General features: G+C 50.4%; 1 pseudogene; it reads right to left on the bottom strand.

The window, feature by feature from the left end:
* Nucleotides 1-1811: 1811 nt before the first annotated feature.
* LOC117085462 lies at nt 1812-13368 on the bottom strand (annotated as a pseudogene).
* Between the last annotated feature and the right edge of the window lie 693 nt (nt 13369-14061).

Below are 14061 nucleotides of genomic sequence, written 5' to 3'. Positions count from 1 at the left end.
AGTGCTGGAATTACAGGATTGAACCACTGTGCCTGGCCAACACCGACTCTGGTTTTTTGTCTCTGTTTTTTTTTTTTTTTTTAATAACATTTTAAATTGTTTTTGTTTGTATTTTCTTACAATTAAATGAACTTTTATAAGGATTTATTAAACTATCTCAGATTTTTGAAAGGCAGACTTACTCATTCAGCATTGTTAATTACTTCATAACAAACTACCCCACAACTTAGGGGCTTAAAGCAGTGAGTTACTATTTTTCCTGCATCTGTGGTCAGGAGTTGGGGCAGCTGGAATTACATGGTTGGGCTGTTCTCCCAGTCTCATTTGTGACTACCCATGTGACTGTTTTCCCCTCCAGCCAGGCGGGAGGGCCATATAGCCTTCACTTAGGTGGCTGCATGTCAACTTTCCTGACATGGCCTCCACGTGGTATCTTTAGCAGCATAGCTGGACTTCCCTACAACATGGCAGCTGGCTTCCAAGAGGAGGAAGAAATGGCAGCTGCCAGTCCTCATAGCTCCTAGAACAACACTTGGAAACAGTAAGTTCGAAGGCCAGCACAGATTCAGGGGAGGGTAACTCACCTCCACCTTTTGATAAGAGCAGCAGCCTATAGGTACAGGCAGACCGTTGATCATTTTGGGAGCATCATGGAGACTAGCTACCACAGAGACCTTCCCAGCACCTGAGGATTAAGCTTTCTCTACCAAAGGAGGCGTCCAGCAGAACTCCTACCCCTCCCCACCACAACTTGCTCTGCCTTGGCCCCGAAATTACTGCAGCCCACACACTGTGCCTTAATGATTTTAGTCCCTTTTCTTTTATCAAGCTGGTTCTAAATTCCTAACTCCAGGAAGAAGGTCTGTCTAATTGGAAGACAAATATTTGTAAGAGCTGTGTTGGAAATGTTCTACATCATTTTTACAGAGACAGACATCTTACTGGGATATTGTTGTCTGGTGGCCATCTTTATACCTACTGCTCAAGCTCCACGTGGAGGGAATGCCAGCTAGCGCTGTGAGGGTCAGCTCAGCAGGTGGACTCTGGTAGGACACGCTCTGGGTCAGATGCAGCCCGGGCACACTTGTTACATGCCCCTGCTGCCTGAGACCCTGTTGTAACAACGTGAATGAATGTAAAACCTGAAACCCATGACCAGGGAAGAGGGTAGGAAGGAGTAATTTCTCTGTGTTTCCAGATCCCAAGAAACTCTGGGAGGTTGTGGGTCATGGAGGAGGAGGATGACCCTCCATTGCAATCCTGGTAGGCTTCCGAGTCCAGAGGTGCCCATTGTAAAAGAAACCAGGCCGCTAGTGGGCACCTCAGGCTGTCTATGTATACCCCAAAGCAAGGAAAGCTTTGCATGTACTTGTCTAAAGGAATAACCAAATTGTCTGGAGTGAGCTCATGCGTTCAGTGTGGGTGTTAGCATCCCAAGTTAAAGCCCTCCTTATCCTGTCATTACCTGGATCCAGTTCTCACAGCTGGACCCAATTTGTGCACTCTACAGTGATGTCTGCCTGCAAGGCCCTGTTCTGCATGCCTCATGCGTGTGAACTCATTTGATCCCTACTCAGCTGCAATACCATTCGTTCCAGTTTACAGACAAGGAAACTCAGGCATGAAGATACTAATTGTTTTGTTCAGGATGTCACTTTGCTGATGTCAGAGCCCACGCTCTTAGTCACACCTTTTACTGACTCCTGAATCTTTGAAAGCAAAAGATACCCAACACTCACTTTAATTCCTTAACACCTTAATTTCTATGGGTGGGACTACTCTGCAAGGGAGACTCAGGGATACAAAAATAGCTATGCCTGGGGGTTATAGGCGATAGTGATAATGGCATCTCCAAACATTCCAGCCAACTTCCTGAAGGAAGGTTCAAGAAGATTTGGCACCCATTGAATGAGAAGACAGGGGTCCTGGCACCTCTGTGTCAGCACCTAGAGGGACAGTGTGGAGATACATTTACTGGAACTGGATGTATTTCTGGACGTTTGCTTGCTTGACCATTTAAAATTAAATACCTATCTATTTTGCACTTAACATAGTATTATGGAAAAGTAATATGTGTTTCTGGTTTGCAATTTGGAAACTATTTGTACAGAATTGAATCCTCATTAGAGAACAAAGGCGAAACTCAGGGACTAGGGAGGCTGAGACGGCATCAGAATGGGGCAGACACTTCGGAATTTATCAGAGAAGAAGGCCTGGGCTGAGCCACCAACCAGCTAGAATCAAGGGACAAAAAGATAGGCCCAACTGTTCCCCAGGAGAGCAAGGAGAGGACAAAGATGCTCACATGCCTCTGATGAATGGAGATATTTTCCTACCTTCAGCTTTTTATTTATTTATTTGTTTAGTCAGGGTGTTGCTCTGTTGCCCAGGTTGGAGTACAGTGGTGTGATCATAGTTCACTGCACCCTCAAATTACTGGATTCAGGTGATCTTTCCACCCCAGCCTCCTGAATAGCTGGGACTATAGGTGTGCACCACAATGCCTGGCTAATTTTTTTCAACCTTTTTTCATAAAATTAACTCAAAATGGGTCAAAAATGTAAATTTACAAGCTAAACTATATGTTAGCGGACAGCAAAGGCATACATCTTCATGACCTTGGATTAGGCAACAGCAGTTTCTTAGATGTGATGCCAAAAACCACATTCAACAAAACATAGATAAATTCGACTTCATCAAAGTTAAAAATTTGTATATCATAAGACATTGTCAAAATAAGGAAAACAAGAATATATTAGCAACTCACATATCAGGTAAGGGTTTAATATCCAGAATACATAAAGAACTTCTCCAACTCAACACCAAAAGAAAAAAAAAATGCAACTGAAAAACGGGCAATATATTTGAATAAGTATCTCCAAAAAGATGAGATAAAAATGGCCAAGAAGTACACGAAAAGATGCTTAGCATCATTAGGGGATTGCAAATAACCACAGTAAGATGCCACTTCATACCCATTATAATGGCTGTGATTTAAAAAAAGAGACAATAATAAGTATTGACAAAGATGTAGAGAAATTGAAATTCTCTTTTTTCTTGTGATGGAGCCCCTCTCTGTCACCCAGGCTGGAGTGCAGTGGCATAATCTTGGCTTACTGCAGCCTCCACCTCCCAGCTTCAAGTAATTCTCCTGCCTCAGCATCCCAAGTAGCTAGGACTACAGGCACAGACCACCTAGCTAATTTTGTATTTTTCCTAGAGACCGGGAGGGGGAGCTCATCGTGTTTGCCAGGCTGGTCTCGAACTCTTGACCTCGGGTGATCCACCCATCTCGGCCTCCCAAAGTGTTGGGGGTACAGGTGTGAACCACCACACTTAGCAGAGAAACTGGAATTCTCATACATTGCTGGAGAGAATGTGAAATGGTACAGCTGCTGTGGAAGACAGTATGACAGTTCTACAAGAAATTAAATGTAGAGTTACCGTATGACCCAGACGTTTTCTACTCTTAGGTATATACTCAAGGAAAGAAACCAAGTCCACACAAAAACATACACAGATGCATACACAGTAGCATCATAACATCATTCCTAATAGCACAAAGTGGAAACAATCCAGGTGTCTACTAGCTGTTGAATGGATGAACAGTGTGTGGAATTTCCACACAATGGAATATCATATGGTCACACAAAGGAATGTACGACTGATACATTCTACAAAATGGATGAAGCTTTAAAGCATTACGTAAATGAAGCAGTCACAAAAGACCACGTTGCGTTTTTATAAAATTTCCCAAGAGGCCAGGCACAGTGGCTCACACCTGTAATCCCAGCACTTTGGGAGGCCAAGGCAGGCAGATGACGAGGTGAGGAGTTCGAGACCAGACTGGCCAATATGGTGAAATCCCATCTCTACTAAAAATACAAAAATTAACTGGGCATGGTGGCGCACAGCTGTCGTCCCAGCTACTCAGGAGGTTGAGGCAAAAGGACCACTGGAACTCAAAAGGTGGAGGTTGCAGTGAGCTGAGATTGCACCACTGTACTCCAGCCTGGGCAATAGAGCAATACTCCATTAAAAAAAAAAAAAAAGCCAAAGATGGGTACTCTCTTTAATAGAGTTTCAGTTTCCCATGGCTGCCATAACAAGATACCATAAAGTTGGAGGCTCCTATCTCTGGGTCCATGGCTTTGGCCTCTGAGCCCCATGACTCTGCTCTCATGGTTATCTTTCTTTTCTTACAGAGTAGCATGTGTTTGAGGCTGAGTAGTTTTATCAGCCTATTTTCTGCCTCTAAATTTTGGGAGTTCTTTGATTTTGTCTAGTCTCTAAACTTTCTATGATTTTGTCTAGTCTGTAAACTTTCTAGTCCAAGGTGGCAGTGTTTCTTCTCATAGAACATTCTAAAATCCTTGTGGAATTTCTGCGTATATGATGGAATTCATGGCGTTAGATGAGGTTTCTCCACAGATCTTTCTTAGATAATTTAGTCTCTTTGCCTCACTTCTGTGAGATGATTGAGGGGATTCATGAGTCCCATGTTTAATATCTTTGGCACTAGGAAAATTTGCAAGGCATGTCATACCATTGACATTCTCTACAGAAGACGCTTTCCTAACTGGATCTTCTAGTTTTAGCATTTTGGTTTTTTGCAATGTGAATAGCCTGAGAATTTCCCAAATCATCAAGTCTAGGTTCTTTTTGGCATAATAGTTCTTCCCTCAGTTTGTCTATTTTGTTGTACTTTTAAATTCTTTGTAGTACCTCAATTTATCTCTCTCCTCTTGCATTTACTATAAGTGGAAAGAGAACAAAGCTGAGTCTTGAGTGCTTTGATTACAAGTCTGCTCACCTAAATGTGCAAGCTCATTGCTTATGATTCTGCCTTCCACACAGCTATAGGACACAATCCAACTAAATTTTTGCTATTCTATAGCAAAGAACATCTTTGCTCTAGTTTCCTGTAACGTGTTCCTTGTTTCCTCTGTGCCCTTAGAATCACCTTTAATGTTCATGTGTTTACCAACATTCTGCTTTTGACAGTATATGTATTCTTGACAATAACACAGGCTTTCTATTAAGTTGCTGAATTCCTTTAAGGCAGAATATGGATGACAGTGTCTTTAACATCCACATGTCTACCAACAGCCTTGTCAAGGCAACCTAGGCCTTTTTTTAATCATGGTTTCTCACAATTCTACTAGCATTGCTGATTTATTATCCAATTTCAAAGCCACTGCCACATTTTTAGGTACCCCACTCCTGGCAGGAAAAAATGCGTATGTTTCCTGTGACTGCTATAACAAGTTCCCACAAACTTGATAGCTTAAAAGAACAGAAATTTAATCTCTCACAATTCTGAAGACCAGAAGTTCTCAAAGACTGTACCATGGGCAAAAACCACAGTGGCAGCAGGGAGGCTATAGTAGAGGAACCTGTTTCTCACATCTTTCAGCTTCTGGTCACTACTGGTACTCCTTGCCTTGTGGCTGTATAACTCCAGTCTTTCAAGGCCAGCATCACAGCGTAGATTCTTTCTATATTCCATCTTCACATTGCCTTCTCCTGTGTGTGTGTGTGAATTTCTGCCTCCCTCTTATGTGGCAATTGCACTTAGGGTCCACCTGTTTAACACTTTGTCTCAAGATCTTTAACTTCACCACACCTGCAAAGACCCTTTTCCCAAATGAGGTAATATTTACAGGTTTCAAGGAATAGGACCTGATCTCTCTAAGTACTGTTGTTTAGCCTCCTTCAGGTAGAAAGTTGATGAGTGATTGTCAAGGGCCAAAGATGCTGTGGGAGAAATGGAGTTTTCATTTGGAGTGATGAAAATGTTCTAAAATGGGACTGCACATAGGGGCTCACGTCTGTAATCCCGGCACTTTGGGAGGCCTGGGCGGTTCAATCCCTTGAGGTCAGGAGTTTGAAACCAGCCTGGTCAATATAGTGAAACCCTGCCTCTACTAAAAATTCAAAAATTAGGAGCCGTGGTGCACATCTGTAGTCCCAGCTACTCAGGAGGCTGAGGCAGGAGAATCGCTTGAACCTGGGAGATGAAAGTTACAGTGAGCTGCGAGCATGCCACTGCACTCCAGCCTGGGCTACAGAGCGAGACTCCATCTCAAAAAAAAAAAAAAAAAAAAAAAAAAAAAAAAAGGAAAAAAGAAGAAAATGTTCTAAAATTGATTTTGATAGTGCCGCACAATTCTGAATGTAGTACCAAAAAGCAATGAATGGCATGCTTTAAGTTGGTGAATTGTGTATCAGCCAACTTATTATATATATTTTAATGGAACCAGTAAAGGTGATGGATGACAGATCTGTCTGCTTGATGGCCAGGTCAGGACAGCATGATTTTCTTGGGTAGAGGGCACTGCTGGGGCTGCCCAGTTCCTGCTTAATGAAATCCCACACTTGGACAGAACTAGAACAGAGGCAGTGGAGTAGGCTGTCTGGGGGGCATTGGCCATGTTCTTAGAGAAGGCTCTCCATGTAACTTCCTCCAGGGAGCCCGATCCTTGGGCCACTCGGTATGTCCATGGTCCAGGTTCATCTCAGCTGTGTGAGGGTGCACTCAGTGGTGGTAGAGCATCTTGTGTGTGGTCAACACACTCCTACTCATTTTCATAGGAGAATACAGGGTATTGGAAACCCTTGAAACATGCATGTGATTTTCTCATCACAGTTCTGAGTCCAGGCAGAGCTGCTTTGTGCAAGTGGGGCACCCCCCCGGGGAAGCCCAAGTCCGTAACACAAAGGCTGCCCCTCAGAGGAAGGGCTGGCTTGTGGGCGCTGATGGCTTCCCACCACCAGCTGGGCCTCAGCCCTCATGGCATTCCTATTGAGCACTGCGGGCACCCAGGGGTCAGTGACATCAGGGATCCTGCTGCAGGCACACCTGTGCTGCTCACATGGGCACCATGTCCCCACTGTGAAGGATGAAGAGCAAGGTCATCAGGACCGATGTCCTCAAAATACATTGCACTGCACCACCCATCAAGAGTGGGCCTGGTGGCTGGCAGGGCCAGGTAGTGAGTGCCTCCCTGTGCTGCCTGCCACTCTGGGCACCGGAGGTACTTGAGGTACTGCAGCCCTCTGGTGATGAGGTCCCCCCTTTTTGTCCACTACCCCATCATCTGTGATTGTTACAATTGTTGCTGTGTTCATCATCAGTAGTTGTCACTGTGTAGTCTTCTCCATGAACCTGGGCCTGCTGTCGTCTGAATGCTGTCAGCCTTGTAGCTGGCACTGTCCAGTCTGGCCCTGGTCAGCCCAGACCTTAGTTATCCTTCTCTCACATACTGTCCTGGTTCTTCCTCCAGCTTCCTGGCAAAGTTCCTGCTCCCTGAAGCAGGAAGAGGCTGAGATTAATGCCAAGGAAGTAGGGCTGTGGGCCTGGGAGGACTGTGCTGCCGGGTGAGGATGGCACTGACCTGGCTACTCCAAGACCATGAACACAGCTGTGTTGTGGTGGGAGGGTTGGTGTGAGTGTAGCCGTGGCACTCTAAAGATCTCTGTCTGAGGAGAAAGGTGAGCCTGGCTGGACCCCCTGTCAAGGCTGCTATGTCAGGGCAAAAGGACAGTGTCTTGCCCCCAGGAGCACGCAGTCTCGGCAGGAGACCCAGAGTGATCGTGTGTTTGGAAGGCAACTGCAGCGCAGCTAGGGGACCAGAAGGCTCTCCCGCCTCCAGGGAGGTATGTGCGGCTCTGCCAATGCCTCTCTTCTAGGGCAGTTGCCGGTCCCAGGATGAGCAAGAGTCCTTGCTGCCCAGGAAGGTCCCTGAAGCAGCAGGGGCTGGGCTAGGGGCCAGGGACTGGGAAGAAATGCCTGATAGCCGGTGAGGAACAAGGCGCACCTATGTGACCTGGAAAGAAACAAGCTTTATTTTCAGTTTTCAACAAGTAGAGTGATACTTAACTTCATCATACACTTTTGTGTGAATAGCAAATAGCAAAATGTTAGAACATAAACAGTTTTGTCAGTTTGGAGATCAAGTACTTTTTTCATCTTGAGTTAGCTGAGTTTAAAAGTAGTGGAATTATCAGGAAATTCTATAGAGAGCCAGTCTCCAGCTGCAGGTAAGTGTGCCTGGCACTGACCAGCTGTGGGCGTAGATGCAGGCGTCTCAAAGCACCAAGCGGTACAGGTGCAGCCTCTTCTGCCACTTGGCAAAGTTCTTCAGGGTCTGCTTCAGTGTGGGCAGGATGGCACGTGCTGCCACAGGCATGGGGCTCAGAAGCAGTCTGGGGGTAGGTAGAGAAACTGTCACCTTGAGTGTCTCCAGGAGTGGAGCATGCTGGGAGTAGGGCCTGCATGGCCCTCACTGGGACCCAGTGAGGCCACAGCCACCTCTGCTTCTGTGCTGCCACCCCTCCACCACTCCCTCCCTCTGGCCCAGGTGATGGGATTGTCCTGCTGTTCTCACACCTGTGGGACTTACCATTTCTTGGAGAGGCTCTTGGTGGAGACCTTGGGGAACTGAATGGCTTTTTGGTCCCTGGATGAAGGAAGAGTCAGCAATGAGCCCCAAACAGGCCCCAGGATGGGGCAGGGGTGACTGGACCACTCACCTGAAAAGCTAGATCCAGCCTCCTTTGGGGCTGCCTGGGGCCTCTGGCTCTTTTCCCTTGGGCTGCAGCTTTGGGTCCCCCGGTATTATTGTTACCCGCACTTGACGTACTGCAGCTGGAAGATGGGGACATCAGCATGGTGGGGCCCGCAGCAGCGCCAGCTGGCACAGCCACCCCCGCCACCCAGTGCCTCACCTCTTGGGTCTGCTGGATGTTGACATTCCATAGCTGGCAGATGAGAACTTCACACTGCTAAAGTGGTGGGCTTTCATAGGTGTGGATGAAGCGTCACTGGAGGGTGTGCTCCCATCACCTCCCAAGCCCAAGGGTTGGGCTGTGTGGCAAGTACCCCCAGCCTGCTCTGAACACAGCGGCCAGTACCATCAGGGCTGCTGCAGCTTCCCCACTCAGTCAGCAGCCTCATGTCTGAGGCATAGAGAACATAGCCTAGGGCAAGGAGCAGTGCCAGGGAGGGCCCAATTCAAAACAGAGGCCTCAAAGGTGGCCAGCAGCAGCCAGAGCATCATCCAGTAGCTACCCAGGAGGTGCAGGCTGAACCTGGAGTCATGGGAGTGGCTGGCGGCCAATCTCTACCCATGGGGCTTACCAGGTGCCTGCTGGACAGCCCAGGCTCCTGAGATGGTAGAGACAGAAACTTGCTGAGGAAGTCATCCCAGGAATGCAGAGTCATCCAACATCTGGCCTGCAAACTGATGCACAGAATCAGGGGGGCTTGAGATGGTGATGGCACCTCAGGCCTCAGGAGAGCAGCACCCCACCCCCCCAGGCCACCCTGGACTGCACCCTGGGCGGGAGCATCCAGAATCCTCTGAAGAAGCCAGGCTCGTTCTGCCCAGTCATTGCAGTTGACGGCAGACGACCACCAGAAGAGCGCACAGACCAAGCTGGCAATCTCGTAGCCTAAGATGGGCTGCAGCTCTGGGTTCCCCTGGTACTAAAATTTCAAACCTTGACAGCACATTGATGATTTAGAAACCCAGCTCGTTGGCCGGGAGTGGTGGCTCAAACCTGTAATCCCAGCATTTTGGGAGGCCGAGACGGGCAGATCACGAGGTCAGAAGATCGAGACCATCCTGGCTAACATGGTGAAACCCCGTCTCTACCAAAAAATACAAAAAACTAGCGAGGTGAGGTGGCGGCACCTATAGTCCCAGCTACTCAGGAGGCTGAGGCAGGAGAATGGCGGGAGCCCAGGAGGCGGAGCTTGCAGTGAGCTGAGATCTGGCCACTGCACTCTAGCTCAGGCGACAGAGCGAGACTCCGTCTCAAAAAAAAAAAAAAAAAAGAAAAAAGAAACCCAGCTTGCACACAACTGAGAGGAGCAGAGCTGCCTCTGCCCATGAGGGAGGAGGGAGCTGGGGACAGGTCAGGGCCCAGCCCATGCACCTCTGGGACAGGGACATCTCAGCTGCTACTGACCCAGGTCTGGGAGAATGAGTCCATCCTCACCCGTGATGCAGTCGAGGAGCTGCTGCTTTTCATTCTCATCCTGGGTGGTGCCCAAGGCAAGTGTGAAGTGTGTGGGCTGCACTTCACTGAGTTGCCAGAGAGAAGCGCCTCTGCCGTCAGCATCAAGGTGAAGGGAGGGGAGTGGTCTTCACCCTACAGGCCTCTAACAGTGCCAACAAGGCGATGGGGGTGTGGCCCTGCCTCCCACAACACTGGCTCCATCTGAGTGGGGCCTGGAACTGGCACTTGGTTGCCAACAGGCTGAGGGAGAGCGAATCCTTTGAGGACGGGGACCCTGATGGCTGTGGGTGGGGCAGGCCCCATAGTTTATACCAGAAATAACAGTTGCAGTTACTCCAGGGCTGCCTCCAGGTACTCATTTGTCTTCTGGACACCATCCTGCCCCATCTTGTCTAGGTCGTTGTCTGGATAAGAGCCGTTGGGGTTCATGGGGCCAAAGCCCAGTCACAACAGGAAGGAGCAGCTGTAGGGCGAGCTCCACACTGGTCCAAGATGGACTTGATCATGTGCTTGGCCTGCATAATATGCTGAGCAAGGCCTAGGGCCTGTGAGGGAGGTACAGGCAGGTCAGTGACAGACTGGCCTGTGCTGCCACCCAGGCAGGCCGGTGGGGGCCCCAAGACCAATGCACAGCCAGACCGCTGAGTGCTAGGAGGAGCAGCTTCTGCCAGGGGACTTTAAAGACTAAAGGATGATCTTCTGAGTGTTAAGTTTTCCAAACAACACTGCCTTTGTTATCAGGAAAAATCAGGCTTTACTGAAATGGGGGAAGGAGACATAGCCTCAACTCTAAGCCCAACCTTGACCTTTCCCACCAGAACACAGCACTCCGCGGGGTCTGTTCAGTCCCATGGCTCCACGGTCCCTGAGGATGTGTGCTGGTGACCACTCACCAGGTTGTGGGCCTCTGGCACACACATCAGAGTGTACTTACAGTCCTGGCCCTCCAGGCTGTAGATGTGGCTCTTCACCTCGAAGGACGTATCAGTGACCTCTGGCAGCCACAGTGACAGGAAACTGCTGGTGAATGTGGGAGCCGTGAGGAGTCAGTGCTGGTGGTGGAGAGGTGACAAGCTCTGGCTCCAGGAACAGCTGCTCACCTGGAAGGCAGGAGACGAACCTGGTGCCCACTTCCAGGGGCACAGAGTACCTGGCTGCTGCCTGCAAAATTCTGGGTTGCCCTTGAGGTGTCTGGAGAACCATGACTCAGGGGTGTCCTCCTGAGGCCGTGGCTCGTAGTCTCCCATGCAGTAGGCGGCTGACATGGGGAGGGCGGGTGGGGTAGCTGGTGGCTCACAGAGCCTCCAGCAGTGTTTGCAGGTGGCAAACACCAGGAGGAGTGACAGAAGCCAATGCCCAACCCAGTCAGGATGAAACAGCAGTGGCCTGGCTCACCACCTGAGGCAGCTGCCACAAGTCATCAGGGAGAAAGTGGGGCTGCAGCTTGGACTGTGCAGCTCCCCTCTATGGGCACACCTGCAGTTCCTTGCTAGTTACAGAGCAGGCAGGGGTCCAGCCAGTCTCACACTTCACGGTGCAGAAACGTCCCAGGAGTCTCCACAGCACCCTTTGCTGGGGCCCACTTTGAGCACATGGTTCCCTTCTGCAGACCTGCCACCCACCAGCTAAGGTCCTGGTCTGGCTGGGTCAGGGTCTGCCAGAGTGGCCCAGGCTGAGGACTTAACTGGATTATCTCAGCCACGTTGGGCTGGGCAAAGACTTTGAACACTCAGAGCATCATGAGTACATGTTTGGGGGTGACCAAGTCTGTGCAGAGCTGGAGGTTGGGGAAGACCAGAAAGGGCTTTGTGTACATAAGCACATTTTCCTGGACAAAGGGTGCCCTGGGGACTGAGGTGGCAATTTGGGATCAGCCGTCTCACTGGAGGCAGGGATGCACCACTCCATGCCCCTAAGACCGCTGCTAGTCTCTGGGCTTCCAGACTCCCTGGCCAAGGTGATAAGAGGTCATACATGATAGCTCAGAGGGCTGTGAGTGGGCATAGAGGGCAAGCCAGAGGCAGGTGACACCCAGGCCCTCTGAGGACACTGCATTCTAGCAAGGCTGAGGCGCTTTTCGAAGAGAACTGAGGCAGCCATGGTGGAGGCTGGCTCAGAGGCTGTGGGGGCCAAGGACCATCCCCCAGAGGATCCAAAGGGGAGGGGCTTGGGCAAGAAGTAAAGAGGTCAGTGGGCACGCCAGGTGCCACGTTAGCCTGGAGGTCTGCCATGAGGATCAAGCAGGGGATGAGGGGAAGACGGCCACTTCTCTGCTCTGTGCTGGTGAGGGTCGGGATAGTTTGGGTGTTGCTGAACCTTCATCTGGACCAGAAGCGGGAGAGGACAGGGCAGGATGGGTCATCGGTGTACTGCTTCCATGAGAAAGCAGTTTTAGGGCCTGGTAAAGTTGAGTCTAGGAAGGGCTGGTCTGTGTTCCACTAGGGAAGGCCTGGGAGAAGACCACAGGAGACCATGGGGGCCAGGGCCAGGCTGACCCCAGGATAGGCCGCTGGCTTGGTTTCCTGACCCACAGGAGCAACATCCATCCCCAGGAGCCAGTGGCATGACTGTGAGGAGAGGGGCTGAGGCTTATTTTTCCAAGCCACACCGGGAGTCAATGGAAGTGTCACTGCCGGGAGCCTGCTTGTCAGGGAGCATACTGCCATGGCTGCAGGTATGTCAGCCACATCTCTGGGGCATGAGCTGAGGGCCCAGTGGCTGGGGGCCAAATCCTCTGGTGTCCTGAAGTCCATGTCCCAGCTAGCATCTGGGTGGGGTTGGCTCTTCCTACATCCCCCAGAGGGTGCAGGAGAGATGTGCATAGCTCTGTGAGGTTTGGTTCTGTTGCTGGCCCTTTAGAAGCCAGGGCCATGGGTGGGCTTTTCCCAGACCAAGGGGCTCAGTGCTCCCTGGACAGGTAAGGGTAGAAACCTGCCTGTCACCAGAAACGTGGGACAGGGCAGGGCTTTCCTGTACCTGAGGGTTTGCTTTGGAAACTAAAACAAGCATGTGGCCCTCCAACAGCCCCCTCTTCTCCACCTCCTCTATGCTTCTTGTTCTCATTTGCCACAGGGGTTCTCTCTCATTAGAATACGCAGAGAACACAGACACATATGTGACGGGGCAACACCCACAGTTCTGAACAATGTGTCCAGGGGCCAGTGGCAAAGCAATGCTGCACGAAAAGGTCAAGTTTCTGCTGGACAAACCTTGGGACAGGGGACGTGCAGGAAATAGGGTGACCTGCTGCTTGCCCGGTAAGGAGGCCCTGCTCACAGATGAGCCCAGGGCTCCCATCACTGAGGGTCAGCTCTGCCAGGGGAGAGCACCTGGGATCTCCAGGAGATCAGAGTTAGCTTCAACCCCCGTTTCTCAGAGGAAGAAACCAAGGTTTGGAGAGGCCAGTGAACATCCAAAGGAGACACAGCACACAGGGGGCTGAGCCAGTGCAGCTCCCACGTACTCCTCATCTCAGTCCTACACAAACAGCCCACTATGGTGGGCCTGGAGTCTGCCACGCCAGCTCTTCTGATAGGGGTAGGAAGTAAAGATGGCAGCATGATGGGGCTTCTGGCCAGTCCAGAGAGAGAGGCTCTGGGAGCCCACTGGTCGGGGTGATAAGGCACATGCCTAGCCCTCCAGAGGCCTCAAGTGCCCGGTGAGTAGGAGGGGACTTACCCTGTTCCCTATGCCCTGGGGTGAGATCCTTGTGGGCAATGGATGAGGAGGGGAGAGCAGGGGAGACAGCAGTGGTGGGAAGCCACAAGGGCCACCCACCCTTTGAACTCCTCCAGGGACCTGGTGGCGTGGGAGTGGGTGAAGTCTGCTCTGGCTTCAGGCTGTTTCCGAAAGCATGCAGGTGCTTCAGCAGCGGGCACACCAGCAGTGCTCCTCAGTGGGCCTGAACCACTGCTAGGTGGAGGAGGAAGGCTCAGGGTTGGGAAGGCTGCTGGCCCACAGCATTCAGCCTCCAGATATGACCACATCCCACCCCGGGCTGGTGGCTTTGCTCCCCCATGGGAGGCACGAGCCAGG

The sequence above is a fragment of the Trachypithecus francoisi genome, unplaced genomic scaffold (assembly GCF_009764315.1).
Source record: "Trachypithecus francoisi isolate TF-2019V2 unplaced genomic scaffold, Tfra_2.0 Contig00556, whole genome shotgun sequence".
In the NCBI taxonomy this organism is placed as follows: Eukaryota; Metazoa; Chordata; class Mammalia; order Primates; family Cercopithecidae; genus Trachypithecus; species Trachypithecus francoisi.
The sequence above is the reverse complement of the archived record's forward strand: the minus strand, read 5'-3'. Positions and strand labels throughout refer to the sequence as shown.